This window comes from Lissotriton vulgaris, chromosome 5 (genome assembly GCF_964263255.1).
Source record: "Lissotriton vulgaris chromosome 5, aLisVul1.2, whole genome shotgun sequence".
NCBI classification, from domain to species: Eukaryota; Metazoa; Chordata; class Amphibia; order Caudata; family Salamandridae; genus Lissotriton; species Lissotriton vulgaris.
In genome coordinates, this window is record NC_141693.1 from 536,984,053 (window position 1) to 537,004,012 (window position 19,960).

Below are 19,960 nucleotides of genomic sequence, written 5' to 3' on the forward strand. Positions count from 1 at the left end.
TTTGTCAATGGTTATTACTTGCAGAAGATAAATAAGCTGCAACTATGACTTGTATACAATATTGACAAAGCTTCCAATTAAATCCATGGTGACCTGGCCTACCACAATGTTGCTGCTCCTGAGTTTCAGAAAGAGAAGGGAAATCCAGAAAGAAAATGACTCTTAAAGGATTTCCCTTCCCCCACAACGCTCCCCTGGCATGACGTCATTCCGTAACTTCTCTACTACCGAGAAGTGAGCAGTGTGAGCAGCGCACATCCATGTGCCTGCTGTCTCGAAACGGGTCTCTATCAGGCTTTGCTTTGCGCCATGGCACTTTTCTCCGGACTGCAGTGACAGCAAACAGCGGTCATTGCAGTCCGGGGAAAAAAACAGGCTGTCTGTGTCAGGGCTCAAAACAGAGCCCGATATAGACCCGTTTCGAGGCCCCGTGAAAAAAATTGCCGGTGCTCAGACCCCTTGAGACCCGGCCCACTTAAAGCCCTGGTAAACCGACCTATTCATAAATGCCAATTGCCCCGATTCATGCGGGAAACTCCAGATTTTAAAGTCGAAAGGTGCTTCAATTTAGACTCCTGAAATTGCCCCAACTACAATAGAAGTGGAAGGGGAAAATATATTTCCCCATTTTTTTTTAAATCTTGCACTTTACTGTTCTAAAATGTTGGCATGTATGCCTATTTAATAATGCATGCATGCCAACTTTGAGAGCAGACAAGTAGATTAAAACAAGCATTTGCAATGCAATAGGTCTTGCATTAGGAAAGTTTGAGCTATTGGTATTGTAAATTGTGGTGTTGCGCTCTAGCCTTCCGCGGCCAGCGCGATGACGTGCTGCGCAGGAGCTAGAGCGGGAGACTGACGCATGCGCGTAGAGTATAAGGAAAGCGCGCAAGAGAGGCTAACGGCAGAAGCGACCGTAGCGGGACGAGGTTAGACGCTCGGTGCTCTATGAGGAAGTGAATTTGTTAAACAGTGAATAAAGTAAGCAGTTCTCCTACCTATGCTTCCTGTGCTTTGTGGGGACATTTATACAACATTACAGTGGCGACGAGGACTGGGATCACCCCACTGTCTCCACACGGCTTCACTGAGAAACGGCAACAGGAGCACGAGGACTCAGGAGCAGGTCGAAGTCGACCTGATCAAGGCAGCAGTGCTCTCCTCCATAGAGCGTGGCAGCAGCGGAAATCCAGAGCAGCCAGCATACTAGTGGCACAGGACTACAGACATTGAAAGTTCAGTGCGGACCCGGAGAGCCCTAAGCCAGGACCCTGGCTGACAGAAGGGACAGTGAGACGGAGGTAGAAGGTCCACCTCCCCCCAGCACCACACAAGGTGCTGCCAACAGCCCTCCAGGCAGTCCCAGAGGCCGAGGAGACGCCTCGATCGGAGAAAGATCCACCAGTGCGCCAGGCAGCCCGGGGAACCAGGCAGAGGGACCCAGAACAGAGCCCAGAATGGCCAACCAGGCGACTTCACTAACGGCTCCCGTCCCCTTCCTACCCAGACCGGGTGAACCCCTAATGAAATGGGAGGACTGGAGGGAGTACTTCAAGAACTACGTGGAGGCCTTGGAGGATGAGAACGGTGAACCGTTCCCCAGTGCTCGGAAGAAAAGGCTGCTACTGCACAACCTGGGCCCGGAGGGAGTGCGAGTATTTGCGAACATAGTACCCAAAGAGAGGCCTGACACAGACGTAGACGTCTTCAAGAACGCTCTGGAAGACCTAGACAACCACTACCGCCCAGCAGTGTGTGTATCAATCGACCGGTACAACTTCCAGCAAAGGAAACAGGAGGAAGGAGAGTCGATAGATGACTACGTAGCAGCCCTGAGACGCCTTGCAATCACATGCAGATACGGACAGCTACAGGACGAGTACATCAAAGATCAGATAGTCATGCACACAACAAACAAATCGGTCCAGGACAAGCTGTGGGCACAAGGTGAGGCGTCACTCAAAGACGTCATAGCCATGGTGAAAAAAGCAGAACTATCGAAACGCTGCGCAGACGCGGCTAAAAGAGAAAACGCGCAAAAGCAAATGGTCAACAAGATCGACGAGGCTCCCACAGCGTACAAGCAAAAGGGTTCCACAAGCGAACGTAGACAGGATATGAGGTGGACAGGAAAGCAACCCATCCCGGGAAGACAGCCCTCGGACAACAAATTTTCGTGCTACAGGTGCGGAAGCACGGTCCACTCGGCGCAAGACAAACGGTGCCCGGCGTTTCGCGCCAGATGCGCCTTCTGCGGCCTAGTCGGCCATTTTGAGAAAGTGTGCCGCAAAAAGGGGAAGAAGGCCATGGTGAAGTGCATTGAACTACCCCAGTCGGAGGATCTGCCGGAAGAGGACCTGGAGGACGACGACATGGTCCTGTGTGTGGAGGATCAAGTGCTGAATGTGACAGGCAAGCGCACAAACAAGCCGCGCACAGACATGTTCATCGGTGGAGTAAAAGTACACATAGCAATCGACTCGGGATCCCCGTGGACCATAGTACAGCGATCTGTGTGGGAAGAAGACTTTGTACCCACTCTAGGGCCGATGCTGCACCCACCAGATATCCGTCCAATCTCATACACCAGCAACGCAATCCCCATAGTGGGTTTCCGCGCACTGAAGTTCGAATTCAGAGGTAGATCGGCCACATGCAAGCTATATGTGGCGGAGAGGGGGCCCTCAGTACTCGGCTGGAGAGACCAAGGCGACCTGGGGATTAAGTTAGATCCCGGCGGCAAAGAGCAAATCCTACTAACAGAAGATAGCCAATCGCCCCAACAAGACGAACTGAAGCAGGCCTTTCCCAAAGTCTTCGGAGGCACAGTAGGAAAGCTAGAAAAATTTGTACATAAGATACTACTCAAGGAGGGTGCCCGCCCAGTGTCCCACAAGGTCAGGAATATCCCCATCGCCATCAAAGAAGCGGTCCAGCAAGAACTCCAGAGGTTAGAAGACCAAGGGATCATTGAACCGATTGACAGTTCCGAATGGTTGGCCCCGTTGGTTGTAGCCCGGAAACCCAATGGCAAAGTCCGTTATGCGTGGACCTCCGGGAGCTCAACAAGTGCCTAATAGTGGAGAAGTTTCCCCTACCGAGGATTGAAGAAATGTTGGCGAAAACGAAAGGAGTGTCATGGTTTTCCACCATCGACCTCACGTCGGCGTATCATCAAGTCGACCTACACCCATCGAGCAGAAAAAACACCTCGTTCATCACACCCTTTGGGTGCTATCAGTTTCGCCGCATGCCCTTTGGTCTGGCCTCTGCGGCTGCAGTGTTCCAGAAACTAATGCATCGCCTGTTTAAGGGTCTACCAGGAGTGCAGTATTTCCAGGACGACATCCTGATCATGGGAATTAACCAAGAAGACCACGACAGTAAACTGACTAAAGTGCTAACTGTACTCCAAGATAAGGGTCTCACTGCGGAGTGGAGCAAGTGCAAGCTACGCATGCCATCAGTCACATACCTGGGCCACGAGATAGGGAGTCACGGCATTTCTCCCAAGAAGCAGAACGTGAGAGCCATTTGTGATGCCAGGGCCCCAGTTAACAAGGAGAAAGTTCGGTCATTCCTCGGAATGGCCGAATACTACAGCAAATTCGTAAGGCACTTTGCTACCAAGACTCATAACCTTCGCCAGCTCATCAGGGACAAGTCGATGTTTAAATGGGAGGCAGAGGCACAAAGCGAGTTCGAAGGTTTGAAGAAGGACATCAGTGAAGCAGCACCTCTACATGGCTATGACCCCATGGTAAACACCATATTGACAACTGATGCAAGTGACAAAGGTTTGGGAGCAGTGCTCGCTCAAGAAAGGAGGGATGGCACTGTAGAGACTATCAGCTTTGCGTCCCGGTCACTATCCCCCACCGAACAAAAATATAGCGTCATTGAAAAAGAAATGCTGGCCGTCACATGGGCTATGGGGAAATTCAGGCAATTCATCTGGGGCACCCGTTTCAAACGACAAACTGGCCACAAACCATTGGTCAAAGTACTGACATCTTGCGGCCACGAAACGGCCACACCACGCATTGCCAAAATGACGCTTAAGCTGCTGGACTATACGTACGATGTAGAATACCTACCAGGGACTCAGAATAAAGTAGCGGACTACTTAAGCAGAGCCTCTGCCATGGAAGACGCACCCGTGCCCCTACCAGAAGCGGATGAGATGGTGGCAGACATGGCTGACACGGAGTCAACGATAAGCAGGCAAGAATGGACGGAAGCGTATGAAAGTGACCAAGAGATAGCGGAAGTCAAACAATATCGCATCGCTGGATGGCCAGAAAAGCGGAATCTCAAAGCGGACCTGAGAAAGTATTATGAGATTCGTGAAGAATTGTCGTTGTGTGACGCGGGAATTTTCATGTTCCGAGGTGACAGAGTGATACCGCCGGGGTCTATAATTCCAGCGCTTTTGAACCAACTTCATGAGGGGCACCTAGGCATCGTGAAGACGAAAGTCCGGGTTAAACAGATGTACTGGTGGCCCGGCATGGATAGTCAGATCGAAAGGCAAGTGAGAGAATGCGTCCAGTGCCAAGGAGCTGATAAAATCCTGAGACCATTTAGGCCTGCGCTAGGAGAATTTGACCGACCCCAAAACCCATGGGAAGATATTGCTGTTGACATCCTCGGACCCGTCCTCGACAACAGAGGCATTGGCAAGTACCTGTGTGTGGTCGTTGATAAATACTCGAAATGGCCGGAAATTGAGGTGCAGGAAACCATGGACACGGATACTGTGTTGAAATTTCTCACCTCACTGTTCTTGAGAGAAGGAATACCTAAGACAATATTGAGTGACAATGGGCCACAGTTCACTTCGGACAAATGGACCAGGTACATGAACAGAAACGGAATAAAATCTAAGCACACTGCAGTCTATCACCCAGCGTGTAACGGACAGGTAGAGCGGTTCAACCGCGTACTGATGGGGTCAATTCAAGCCGCCATTATGCAAGGGAAGGACTGGGAAGGAGAAGTCCAAAAAATGTTATGGGCCTACAGAATCACTCCGACGGGGCTGGGATACAGCCCTTTCCAAATCCTGAGAGGCAGGTTCCCCTTCACCAGAGACAATGTGGTGTGGAGAGAGAAGACGGTGACTAGTAAATGGTCACCGGCAGTGGTACAGCACAATCTGGAAAAAGCTCAGAAAGTGTATGCATTACAAGAGGAGGAGTTTGACCCAAGCAGTCACGGGGACCTGGGCGGTATCTGGTACATATAAAGGGGGTCCCCGTAAGGAAAATAAGTTGTGTTACAAAACCAACATGTGATAGTTCAGACACTTTAGAAAGGAAACAAGGAAACATAAAAAATTACTTTCAGGAGTAAGTATTGTAAATTATTAACAATACCTTGCAGTGATACTTTAAAGGAAATTTATGCAATTATTGCAAATTGTGCCCCGACAAAGAGGGGGAGAGGTGAAGAGGAGTGCTCGGGGGAGGGGTTTGTGAGGAAAGAATGAACACAGTTGTGAGTGATAAGTACAAAAATTACCAACAACATCAAAAACAATTACAAATGCATGAGCCAATTAGTATATAAAGGCATATGATGATTAATAATTTTTCAAAAAAACTTTCAACGGACACACAGTCAGTACTAAACTGTAGAGGGCAAGTGCCAGAAGTTTGCTGAGAGACACCGTCGACGTTTCGACCCCTATATGTAGGCTGAGTTCAGTCCTTAAGTGGGGTCTTCATCAGGACGAAAACGACAGGGGGAGTGAGGGGCAATCAATGGAATCGTGGCCCACTTGAGCTCACGATGTGGAACAGCAAAGGACTGTGGGTTAGTCACAGGTGGCTCGCCGGGAAGATAAATCTCAAAACAACTGGGCGCAAAGAAATGGAGCGAATGAGTAATGGCCCACAATTTCGAACGTTGATTGTCAGCAGCTCAATACGCTGACGTCCCGGTATACTCTGCGAGAGGAGCTCTCTCAAGGTAATCACGCCACGCCGCGTTGCTCGATGTTTGTTCTTTTAAAATTCCCGAGCCTAAGAACTAACGCGCGCTTCCGGGTTCTCTTTCAGTCAGCGGCTGTGAATCACTGATCGGCCACCCCATGCAAACGATCTGAACGGGAATTCAAGCTATTCTCTACGCTCTAGAGGTACTGTGCTATTCATTACGATCCTAGTGGACTCGCCTAATGATCCCCTCAATGTAAACAACTTATGGTGCATGTTTTTTCACGTTCACAGCCTTTATTTAAAAAGCGCCCTTTCATGATGGCTCCCTGACGACTTCAACTCCATGCAGTCCCCCCCCCCCCTTTTTGGATTTAACATCTGATGTTCAAAAACACTTGATACAGGTATTTCCTTTTATCTGCATGCCCTCCATTTGTCACCCCTTCAGACGACTGCAGGCTTGTTATAAAGTACTAACCATAGGCTAACTCTCTGTCCACAGCAACCTCCGTGACTTAACACTGAATACACACAGGTAGGAGGCTATGTTTGGCTTTTTTGGTCGCTGTTCTCACTCTTTAAACATAAATATACTAAAGGAAATCTTTTCCTTTTTTCAGATTCTCTGGTCCTGATGAGAATCGGACAAAGGGTCCGATTCGAAACGCGTCGACCTTGTGTACCTTTTGTTGTTAGGTTTTTTGGTCAGAAAGGAATTGTATATATTACGTCTGTCATACAATTGTTGTGATATTAAGTATTTTTTCAGCATTTTTAGTGTTACTTCTGATTTGCTCTTGACTCTGCTTGCCTGACCTTCTTTGTCTTATTTCACATGCACAATGTTTGTTATGGTATGGAAAGAATGCGAGTGTGAATGTGGAATGACTGATGCGTGAAAGTTTATGTTCACAGCACGGACTGCCTGTCCTACTTTGCAATTTATTTTCGCTCATCTTTTGTCTGTCTTTTTTACATATATATATAAATACAAAAAGTATTTTGCCAATGTTTGTTTGTCTATACAAAAAATAAGGTATATCTAAATATAAAAATAAATACTATTGATTCATTTCTAAAACCGACTAGCAATTGAGTCATTGTTAGTCTGGATTCCAATTCAGTTGGTTGTGGTCTGGTAAATCAGTCACAGTATTTGCACTTCTTCTGTTTACTCTAGTATTGACTCTGCTTTACTGTGGATGAGTCAAAGCCCTTGTTTGTTGTTAAAAGCACATTACAACAGGCGGCACAACACCAAGGACACCGTTCTGGAAAAAGGGGAGTGGGTTAGGGTCAAACTCCCGACTCTCCAAAGGAAGGGCGACAGCAAGTACAGCAAACCCTTGCAGGTCCAAGAAGTACGTGGAAGAGCGGCCTTACTCAGCGCTGGGAGAGTGTGGTCCCAGGACCGCATGGCAAGAGTCAACAGAATCATGCAGTGGCTGACAGTCAAAGTAGAGGAGGCTGAAGAGCAGCAACTACCCGGCGGAGAGAACGAGATGGAGACAAGTGAGGAAAGACTTGTGGAGAAGGACAATGAAAGGAACAGAGAATCACGGACATTGGAAGAAGCGGGAAGCATCGGAACCCCTGGTGGGGAAATGGTGGAAGGTACTTAAGTGGACACTAGGAGTTCCCCAGTCGGAGGTAACGGTGAAGAGTCCAACATGGTAAGACGCACCCCGTGCCGGGAGAGCGGTCACCTTGCCTTCTCGATTTAAAGACTTTGATATGAGTGACTATTGAGTGGGACTTTGTTAATATTGTTTGATGGCAAAAGGAGGAGATATGTGGTGTTGCGCTCTAGCCTTCCGCGACCAGCGCGATGACGTGCTGCGCAGGAGCTAGAGCGGGAGACTGACGCATGCGCGTAGAGTATAAGGAAAGCGCGCGAGAGAATGGCTAACGGCAGAAGCGACCGTAGCGGGACGAGGTTAGACGCTCGGCGCTCTATGAGGAAGTGAATTTGTTAAACAGTGAATAAAGTAAGCAGTTCTCCTACCTATGCTTCCTGTGCTTTGTGGGGACATTTATACAACATTACATAAATGACACATTTTTTATTTATGTGTTGGTTTTGAAAATAGCAAAATTATTAGCTTTGTCATTTACAATGCCAATAGTTATAACTTTCGCAAATATGACACCTATAGCATTTGTAATGCAATATGTGTTGTATTTACGTGACTTATATGTATTGATATTACAAATAACAATGGCTTTTAAGTTTTTTTTTTAATAATGAATCTATATATATAAAAAACGAAAGTATGTCTGTTTGTCCTTTATGCATTACTACACTTTGGGAAATTGTTGAGTACACTCCCGCGAAGGTTTCTGGCAAAAATAAATAAATACATATTAAAAAAAATTGTTAAAAGTTGTTGAGTACACTCCCGCGAAGGTTTCTGGCAAAAAAAAGAATCTTTCCAATACTGAACGTTTACAGTTTCCGGTGCGACTCACTTTTGCAATGACCATCAACAAAGCACAAGGACAATCGCTGCAAGTGTGTGGACTAGATTTGGAGAATCCGTGCTTCTCACATGGACAACTGTATATGGCCAGCTCACGCGTCGGAAAACCTTCTGATTTATTCGTGTGCGCACTAGACGGAAAAACAAAAAATACCATGTATCCACAAGCACTCGAATAAATAAACAGAATTAAAACAACACTTTAAAATGTTTTCCATATTAAAATGAATAAGTTTCAATAAAAATGACACAATGTAAATTAAATGTTATCATAACAAGTTTCCTTAAATTTCCTTTCTTCTGAGATCGCAGCAACCGGCGACGGGTAAGCTGGTACTTAAATAAAAGTTATTGTAATTTATAATGGCAATAGCTTACACTTTTGTAAATAACTTTTGTGAAGATTATGTTCAGTGTATTTTACTGTGACGAAATCCAAGAACAGAAATGAAATATTAACATATTTTTGTGACATTTGTAATAAAGCTTGAAACATTGAGAGAACATATTTGAACCAGTTGTTGTTGAATGGTTGCACAGATTGATGCTGGGTGGCGCTGAGTGATGTTGTGGTGGCGACGAGTGATGTTGTGCCGTTCAGTGATGCTGTGGTAGCGCATCGTGATGTTCTGGTGCCCCTGAGTGATGCTGTTGTGGTGCTGAGTGATGCTGTGGTGATGCAATAGATAGAGTGAGTGAGATAGATAGATAGAGTGAGGGCGATAGATAGATAGAGGGAGGGCGATAGATAGATAGAGGGAGGGCGATAGATAGAGTGAGGGTGATAGATAGATAGAGGGAGGGCCATAGATAGAGTGAGGGAAGGCGATAGATAGAGTGAGGGTGATAGATAGATAGATAGATAGATAGATCGATCGATAGATAGATAGATAGATAGATAGATAGATAGATAGATAGATAGATAGATAGATAGATAGATAGCGTTAGATAGAGTGAGTGTGATAGTTGTTATGCTATGTTTTGTTGTGTTTGTTATGATATGCCATGCTATGCTTTGTTTTATTATGCCATGCTATGTTTTGTTATGCTATGTTTTGTTTTGATTTGTTATGCTATGTTTTGTTGTGTTTTGTTATGCTATGGTTTGTTATGCTATGCTATGTTTTGTTTTGCTAATCTATGCTTTGTTATGCTATGGTTCGCTGTGTTTTGTTATGCTATGCTATGTTTTGTTATGATATGCTATGGTTTGTTGTGCTATGCTATGGTTTGCTTTATTTTGTTATGCTATGCTATGTTTTGTTATGCTGTGCTATGTTGTGTTTTGTTATGCTATGTTTTGTTATGCTATTTTATGTTTTGTTGTGTTATGCTATGCTTTGCTTTATTTTGTTATGCTATGCTATGTTTTGTTATGCTATCCTGTGCTGTTTTGTTGTGTTTTGGTATGATTTGCCATGCTATGCTTTGTTTTGTTATGCTAGGATTTGTTTTGTTATGCAATGTTTTGTTGTGTTTTGTTATGCTATGCTATGTTTTGTTATGCTATGCTTTGGTTTGCTATTCTATGTAATGCTATTCTATGTTTTGTTGTGCTATGTTTTGTTGTATTATGTTTTGTTGTGTTATGTTATGCTATGCTATGCTGTTTTGTCTTGCGTTATGCTATGCTATGCTATGCTTTGTTATGCTATGCTATGTTTTGTTATGATATGCCATACTGTGCTTTGTTTTGTTATGCTATGCTATGTTTTGTTTTGTTATGCTATGTTGTGTTGTATTGTGTTATGCTCTGCTATGTTTTGTTATGCTATGCTTTGTTTTGCTATGCTTTGTTTTGCTTGGCTATGTTATGCTATGCTATGTTTTGTTGTGCTATGTTTTGTTGTGTTTTTTATGCTATGCTGTTTTGTTGTGTTTTATTAAGCTATGCTTTGTTATGCTATGTTTTGTTTTGTTATGCTATGTTTTGTTATGCTATGCTATGTTTTGTTATGCTATGCTATGCTTTGTTTGTTATGCTATGCTATGTTATGTTATGTTATGCTATGTTTTGTTATGCTATGCTATGTTTTGTTATGCTGTAGTGTAGTTCCTATTTTCCCTATAGGCCCTGCACATTGGAATAACATAAACAGCAGTGTAGACGTAGGAGTGCGGTCTTCTAGGTCTCTACTGACTATGTTAGACTTAATTGGTTTTGTACCAGCTAGCTCAGAGGTCACTGGAAACTTTCTTGACTGAATAGGAAGTGATCAGCTTCCCTGGCTCAGACAAGAAGGGATTCAGTTTTCAAACAACCGCATTAACATGACAACTTTGCTCCTCAGAATAAGAGTCAATCTCTAGAGTCGTGTGAAACAATAGACAGCTATTTCACTCAGTCAGTTGTGCAGAATTACTTTCACTAGTATGCAGAGAATAGAGAGACGGGCGTTTTCAATAAAAGGTATTATTTATTGAGCAGTCTTCCTTCTCATGCAAGAGAAATTAATTGCCACAATTGCAAGACTTGTTATTATAAAAAGTGCGTACAGTAAAAGGAGTATCACGAAATAATACTGTAAAAGCATTGATATGGTTTCTTAGCCATAAGATGGTTAAAATGAATAAAATATATACATTCATATATACATTTGGCTAACGTCCTCAACTGGTGCTTCTAACTATGCCTACCCCAATGTACCTGACCTAAGCCTAATACGTGGGAGGGAGTAAGTAAGTAGCAGTTTACGTTGGTTTTGCCAAGGGTTTGCTTCAAGAATTCTCTCCAAGGGTTTAGTCAGCACCGTACCTCTGGAATAGAATGTTGGAGGTCTGGTATCTCCTCTCAGGACTCGATATTCCAGTTACCCGCAAGGGTAGGCTGGAAACGCCCGAGCTGGATTTTCTCGGCAGGAGAAAAGACAGCGTCTTTCTCAGCGCGTCAAGGAGGAGGAGTGGCAGCGTCTGCTGGGCTTTGCAAGGGACAGCTGTTCGGCTCCAGTATTCAACACCACCGTCTTTGCTTAAGGCAACGTTGGTATTATTTATACCTGAAAGGTGCCGAGTTTGACGTAAGTTTTTGGACATAAGACGTGAATAAAGATGTCACTAAGAACTGGTCGTTCTTACAGTGCTTGCAAGAGTTCTATTACTAATCAAAACAAAGCAAGCGGGGCTTTCCCAGGTTGCTGGGGGGTTTGAGCTGTCGAAAGAACTCGTTTGTTATCTAGGCATCTAAGGAAGTGTGAGGTACCGGGTTTTTAGGAACCCGGTGGTGCCAGGGGAACAACACCCAGAGACCTCTTGAGTTCTTCCTGTTCTGGACCACAGAAACACAGAGTCTTCTAGGAGATGTCAAAGATCGAGTTTTATTGGCTGCAACCAAGTAACAAGTGTCCTAGAAGTACAACAGCACAGGTTGTATATTCTCAGGAGACTGTTCGTTTTTACAGAACCAGCCGTGTCCTTTTATACAAAAATATTAGCTGCGGGCAAGAATTCTTTACTTTACAGTATGGTCATATACATATTTCCAAAACAATGAAAAAGCGAAGTCATGATGGCAAACCCAAGTTTCGTATGTCCAGTTCGTGATGGATTACCCACCAGGCCCAGAACTCCCATCAGATATCGATGAAACCCCAATAAAATCGGGCACCTCCTCATTGTAAAACTAGTCATAAACAAGAAATAGGGACAGGTGTGTGTATGATAGAGCATGGTTTGTATGCAGTGAATGGTTTATGACATGTTGTGCCTTGATGCTATCTTACTCGGCCACTGGGCGAGGAACCGCCCGAACAGGTTTGGCTGGAGGCAGTGGAGGCAGCTCGGCCAGGTCATGGGGAAGTCGGCTGAGGTGGATGTGTCCTTTCAGATCAAATTCGGCCTGGATCAATTGACTATGTAAGGGCAATCCACAAGATGGATGCCGCTCACGAAATGGAACCCGAGGGTTCAACACAGGAAGTGCGATTTAGGGGTGTTCGCGTCACTCAATCATGACGCAAATGCACAGGCATAATGACCTGATCATTACCGGTCTGCCGATACCAAATTCGTCATCGTATGATGATATTTTCTGACACAGGTGTTGGGTTTTTGTATATAATATAGCAGGGTCCAAACTTTTCAGAACCACAGCCCCTCCTTTTTGCCCTTATATAGGCAATAACTCATGCTAATCTGAGTCCAAATCTGTATTCATGAAATCACGGAGATGCTGCTGTAGCATCATCCTGTTGCTCAGTTCTTCCCTGGACACAGGCTTCCTTACACATGATGTAGCACAGAGGCCACATATTGCAGGAGCGCACTGTACACACAGGCAGAACAAGAACAGAATGGCTAAGATCACTCCAATGAATATCAGAATTTTCCATCCCCAGGCAGATATCAGTTCCCAGAACCACCCCAGCAAGGACCAGTCCCCTTTATCCACGTGAATGGACTCAGAGATCTTGTGCAGTTTGGAGATGGCCTGGTACACTGTCGGAGCATTATCAGGGATGAAAATAGAGCAACTGGATTGGATCACTCTACATACCCCACCACGGTCTGCAAGTATGACATCTAGGGCAACCCTGTTTTGAAGAGTCATAAGGCGGTCCGACTGGAGCTCTGCAGTCAAGTTGCTAAGGGCACCAGCCATTTCAATCACGGCGGATTCAACTACCCTCGTCAATTGGCGAATAATCGTGCTGTTCACCATAGGCTCCCAAAACGGCAGAAAACCTTTTGCGAAATCTCCAAACTCCTGTTCCGCAGTGTCGTCTTTACTCACGACACCCCTAACTGTCCTTGTCCGGTGGTAATCTGCCTCGGCCGTGTAGGTGGGTGGCAGCAGAAACGAGATAAAACATGTGCCCGAGAAGTCAGGGGGCAACCATGTATACGCTCTATCGTGGCAGACGAAGTAGGTGCCTTTAGCTGCTAGGAATGAGGGGGAGGTCTGAGACGAGAAAACATAAGTCTCAGTGCAGACACTCTTCCCCAACTGAGCTCCAGGGTTTTTGCCATTTCCCTGCAGACACAGGTGACCCTGATGGGGTACTATCCAGATGGGGGAGGATTTCTTTGCTTTCTGGCTCTCAGCTAAGGAAATCCCATACTTAGTTACGTTCCATCGACTGTATGGTATAAGCTCATCCTTGGGAATCGTTCTAACCGCGTCGATATCCCTACTCATGTTTCGAATTCCTGCCACTAGTGCCTTGTTGCTGGAATTTCTTCCTGTGGGGCGCGGGGGATACGGTTCTATGGAAAACAGGAACATTGTCTGGAAAGCCCACAGAGAACCATAATAACTACATGGCAGGACAAAATACGGGATACCCTTATCTGTCGTGTGTGGCATAAGTCCACATACCCAACAATTCGTGGTGTTCACTACAGACTGATGCTGGCGTAGGAGCTGAACAAATGAGTTATTTGCAAATTCTAATCTTCTGGCAGACTCATGTTCGGGTAGAGGGTGAAAGGAGTGTGGGGAAACAGTAGGAGGAGGTGTGGGCTGAGTGTTGTGTACGAATGGAACTCGAAAAGTAAATAGAGCATAGCCAATCAAAAACATCATTATGCTACACAACATTAAAATGCATACTATTAAAAATTGTTTTCTTGCCATCACAGTGCATATTTTCTTTTCAAAGTTTGTAGATCTGGCAGGTCTCTCCATCTTTGGAAACTCCATCCTCTAAGTTGCTGCCCGCGGTGGGAGATTGATTCTGCTCAGGAGTGCTTCTGTTCAGTCCAGGGTAATTCCCTTAGACCAACCAGAACTGTCGACCTAACCGTCTCCAGCTGCACTCCAAAGACTGTGGCAACCACAACCCTAGCAGCAGAACCGGATGGCGGTTCGAAAATCAAAAATGAGCAAGTTTCCTGGATGAGAGAGCTGCGCAATCAAAAATAGTTCTTGGGGGAAAGGAAAACTTTATTAGTTTGTTTTTCTTGGCCTCAGATTATACTGTTGTTTCCCTGGTATGGTGTGGTCTTCAAACAAGATTTCAGGTTCTGTAGTGTCCAACTGCATTGACGGTGGCACAAATCCTTGCAGAATATTGTCACTCTCCTTTTCTGTAGCAGTTTCTTTCAAACGTGCATCACTGAAAGGTAAGAAGCGAGGGACAGTCTCGGTCTCTGAGTCAGCAATTCCCTCCTGGACCCACCGGTCATAAGGGAGGGGTAACGGGACCCTTTTACAATGGGTGCCCTGCACCCAGTTCTTCTTGCCGTGGACACATACTGCAGAGCGGGTAGCCAGCAACACCTGAAAGGGTCCGGACCAGCGAGGCTGCTCGTTCTTTGTTCGTTGAAAGTTTCGCACCAGGACCCAGGCGCCAGGTTCAATTGCGTGGCCTGGATCATCAGACGCTGGCGGAGAAGAACTGTGGACCTGTTGGTGTAAAACACGCAATTTAGTTGTCAATTTGTGCAAATAGTCAAGCAGTACAGGGTGCTCTATCTCGCTGAGCTTCTTGGGCCTTGGCACTCCCCATATGTTGGCCAGGCGGCCAAACACGATTTCGTGGGGGCTAAGTCCCAGTCTAGAATGGACAGTCATTCTGGTAGATAGGAGTGCCAAGGGCAGGGCGTCAGGCCATTTAAGACCCGTGCTGGCTTGAATCCTGGCTAATTTCAGTTTTAGGGTGCCATTGTAGCATTCTACTAATCCAGCTGATTGGGGGTGATTTGCGGCGTGAAACTTTTGGTGTATGCCTAGACTCTCACACACTCTCTTCATCACTCGTCCCACGAATTCACTCCCATTATCACTCCAGACCATTCTAGGCATACCAAACCTGGGGAAGAATTCCTTGACAAGGGCTTTAGCTGTGGACAAGGCAGTATTGTCCTTAAGGGGGTACGCTTCCACCCACCTGGAGAAGGCACAAACAACAACACGTACGTATTTCAGATTGTTGCACCTTTCCATCTGGATGAAATCTAGCTGCAAAACCTCGAACGGATACGTTGGAGGCGCAAAATGGCTAGCTGGAGTTGGGGTTCCCCTACCAGGATTGTACTTCAGACACACTATACAGTTCTTGACTACATTCTCTGCACATTTTGGGATGCCACTATTCTGCCATACTGGAGCCAACAACTTACAGATCCCTTTCACACTGATGTGAGCCATTCCATGAGCCATTGTCACCACTGCAAGCACATATGCATCGGGTAACAACCATCTCTGATGCTCTGAAAATTCGACCCAACAACCATTCGCATCCAATCTTCCCTTGCTTTCTCTCCATTCATTCTCCTCTTTCTCAGTGGCCTCGGATTGTATAGACTTCACACTCTCAATCGTGTCTTCACACATACCCATATCACAAATCCATCTTGCGGGACCTGTAACATACATTCGACTCATCACGTTCCTTGCAGTCTCTTTCGCAACTTCGTCTGCAAATGCATTCCCACGACCAACATCATCTTGAATCTTTTTGTGTGCACTGCACTTCACAATCGCAACTTGTAGTGGCAATGTCAGTGACTCGAGAAGCTCATTTACTAGCTGACCATGTTGGATTTTTGTGCCATGCGATGTCAAGAACCCACGTTCACGCCACAATCGCCCAAAACTGTGAGCCACGCCAAAGGCGTATTGGCTGTCTGTGTACACGTTCACTCGTTTTCCTTTTGCCAACACACATGCTCTTGTAAGTGCAATTAACTCAGCTGCTTGTGCAGAATTGTGTGGGATACGTGCAGTTTCTACAATCGTGTGCAACGTTGTCACAGCATATGCTGCAGTTGTATCACCATTTGGCAACTTGAAACATGAACCATCAACCCATAAAGCATCATTACATTCAGGAAGGGGAGTGTCCTGTAAGTCTACTCTCCCTTTTGTCTCTTCTTCTATCCTAAAACAGCAATCATGTATTTCGACCTCATCTGTCTCTGCTGGAATGGGCAATAACGTGGCTGGGTTGAGTGTATCACACCTCTTTATGTATATGTGACTAGCTAACAGTGTCAGCTCATAACTTGATAGTCGAGCACTAGTTAAGTGCTGTGTCTTTGTTCTGTTAAGCAAAATGTCTACTGCATGTGGGACCATAACGATCAGAGTGTTATTCATTACTAATCCAGCAGACTGTCGAATACAGACAGCTGCTGCAGCAGTGGCCCTCAAGCAACTTGGCGATGCCTTGGCTACAGGATCTAGAGTCGCTGAGAAGTACGCGCAAGGACGCTGTTTGTCCCCAAAGGATTGTGTCAGGACTGATAATGCGCAACCTTCCTTCTCATGCACATATAATGTGAAAGGCTTACTGTAGTCAGGGGTGCTCAACACAGGAGCCGAACACAACGCATCACGCAACTCGTGAAAGCTTTTCTGACAATCTTCAGACCATGGAATGGGTTTCGGTGTATCCTTGCAAGTTAATGCCACCAAAGGTTTCGCCAACAATGAGAAATTTGGTATCCATTGCCTGCAATATGACGTAATGCCCAAGAACGCACGCACTTCTCTCTGTGTCCTTGGGACACCCAATTTTGCAATTGCCTGCATTCTCTATGGGGTCAGTCTCCTTCCCTCCTTCGATAAGATGTGACCTAAGTAGGTCACTTCTTGTCAACAAAATTGCAATTTTGAAAGAGAGAATTTGTGCTTCATGTCACATAAATGACGCAACAATGACAATGTGGCTTGCTTGCAAATCTCCTCAGTATCTGCAGCGACTAGCAGATCGTCAACATACTGAATGAGAGTCGCACCATCGGGTAGGACAATCGTGTCAAGTTGTGATTTCAGAGTTTGACTGAATATAGATGGGCTTTCACAGTAGCCCTGAGGAGCGCGTTTGAAGCGGAAGCTTCGTCCTCCTAAATTGAAACCAAAAATATCTCTGCTCTCCTCGGCAATCGGGATACTGAAGAAAGCATTCTTCAGGTCAATCACCGAGAACAAAGTGGCTGAAGCTGGGACCATTGTTAATAGCGCAGTGATATCGGGAACAACTGGAAACTGTGGCACAACAATCTTGTTCACTTCTCTAAGATCAATCACAAATCTATAGACAGGTGGCTGTGAAGGATCAGTACGCTTTAAGACAGGCAGAACAGGACTGTTACAAACCTTGCCTGTTGTCTCTTCAATCACATCTTTCTCAATCAGGTCGTAAATGATAGCTAACAACACTTTTTCACCTTCGCTAGAGATCTTGTATTGGGGAATACGTGGCAACCTAACATTGGCTTTCAATGTTATGACATATGGCGCTATCTCCAGAAGACCCACATTATTAGAACCAGTAGCCCAAAGTATATCTGGAAGAGATGACAATTCTGTTGAAATATTCTCTGTTGATAAATACATTGGAGAAACCACTTTCTTACCTAGGGTAAGTTGTACTCCCGAAGGAGAACAGTACAAAGTCGCATATAATCTCTTTAACAGATCCAATCCCAACAAATTTTCACCACAACCTGTTGTAAGAATGAGGGGTGCTTCCAATTCACATGGCCCAACAGAAAGTGACATAGGACTAGAAATCGGGTTCCTAACCGGGGCGCCAGAAAAACCTACTGAAACATTCATTTCGCCAGACAAAGGTGCGCCAGGAAGTTTTGAGTGCATAATAGAACTTTTTGTAGCACCAGTATCCAGCAGAAAGGGTTCTGACACACCTGATGTAATCACCTCAACATAAGGTCCATTCTGATCTACTGGAACTGAAACAACTCCCTCTCTTTGTCCATGGCTGTCCTAGCAATTATTACCCTCATTCTCGTTTTCTACATAGTAGTCATCAGCATAGTACTGAGCTGTCCTAGAACACGCATTATTCTGTTGATCAAAGCTGTTCATGGAATTTTGAGGCGGAAAAGAAGTAGCATTCTGGGGGAAATTTCCACGACCCCTACCCTTAAGAGCCTGTTGAACACCTCGCCCTCTTGCTCCAGAAACACTGTTCAAACGTCGCAATAAAGCTGGACAACTATTCTTGAAATGACCCTCTTCCTTGCAATACGCACACTGATTCGGACCATAGGGTAAACGCTGTTGAGAAGACTCATTTATTTGTGAGTTTCTCGAATACTGCTGTGGTTGCTGATAATCTTGCTGATTATTATTACGAGGTGGATAAGCTTGCTGGAGAAGGACTTTAGTTTTCAAATCTTTAGTCTTTTTATCTGCCTTATCTAGCTCATCTTTGCGTCTATTTTCATAGTACTGGGCTGTGGCTAAAATCTGCGCTGACGTGGAAACAGCCCAAGCACTCTCTAAATCTTTCAATTTATTACACAGTTCAGGAAGCAGATTATGTACAAACTTGTCAACAAACAATCTTTGGCCACCCTCAGTAGCCATATCCTGACCACTATGATCAACGAAAGTCTCTTCAAATCTCGTGAAAAAGTCAGACACATTCTCATCTTTCTTCTGCTTGCACGCAGACAACTTGTACCAATTCACACGTAATTCAGGCATTAAAGTCTTCATATACGTGATAATCCTACCAGGAAGTTCAGCTACTAAAGGCTCAGGCTTAGAGCCACCAACTTGTCTAGCATCAGCAGCAGTGATATGAGCCCATGTGTCACCTAATTCTTGGTCATGATCTGTATGACGAATCTTACTCCATAAAGGCTGTGGGACAACATTTCCAAACAACATGTCTACATCCGCTAAATTCATTATACATGAGCTGGCAGTCTGTGATAACTCCTTATAATACCCTGCCGGATTTTTGCGAGGATCAGGCAATGTCTGTTTTAGCGCTAGAACTTCAGATCTTTTCCATGGAACGTGTACCCATACACGCTGGAAATGTGGCGGAATGGCTGGATTCACATTCGCATCACCTTCCCTCCAAACTGGAGGAACCTCTCTCATGGGATACTGTCGCACCTTTTTCCTACCTGGAATGTCATCCTCATACAATGACCTAGAATTGTTCCCCTTACTCCTGTAAGATAATAACAGATCTATTGCTCGTTCAACATCGGCACCTACAATCATGCCTTCATAGAACTTGAAACGCATACGGAATAATTCCTTCATGTTGCGTTCTGGATCATTTGTCTTCAAATCTTCGCAGAGATATACACACATCTCTTCGAATACATATCTCTGTGTGGGTGCTTCCCACTGACGGAAAACTTCCATAACAGACTCAACATCATACTTTACAGTATCAGTAACCCATTTACGTGCTAACTCATTGAGCACTTCTCTTTCCTGATAATCAGGCAGTCGACTTCGTAACTGTCTATGTCCTGTATTAGGGGTCGTCTTAGGCGACCCAAAGAAATGTGAGAAAAGACCAGTGACAGTATTTGTCACTCTCTGTCGAACAGAAGGAGAAGCAGGTGGAAAGGCAGAAACGTCAGAAAAGCCAGGCTGATGGAAAGCAGAAGTCGAGGTAATAGCAGAAGAAGTATCAGGGGAAATTGTTGGAGCAGTAGGCAAAGTCGTAGGAAAAGCAGATGGAGAATGTAGCAAAGGCGGCGGCCCTTGAGAGGTCTGCGCCGGAGGAGTAGAATCCAGCTGAAGAGGAGCTGGTGCTTGTGTAAGAACTGGAGTTCGTGCACCGGGGCGTGGTATAACAAAGCGCTGCGGGGGTGTAG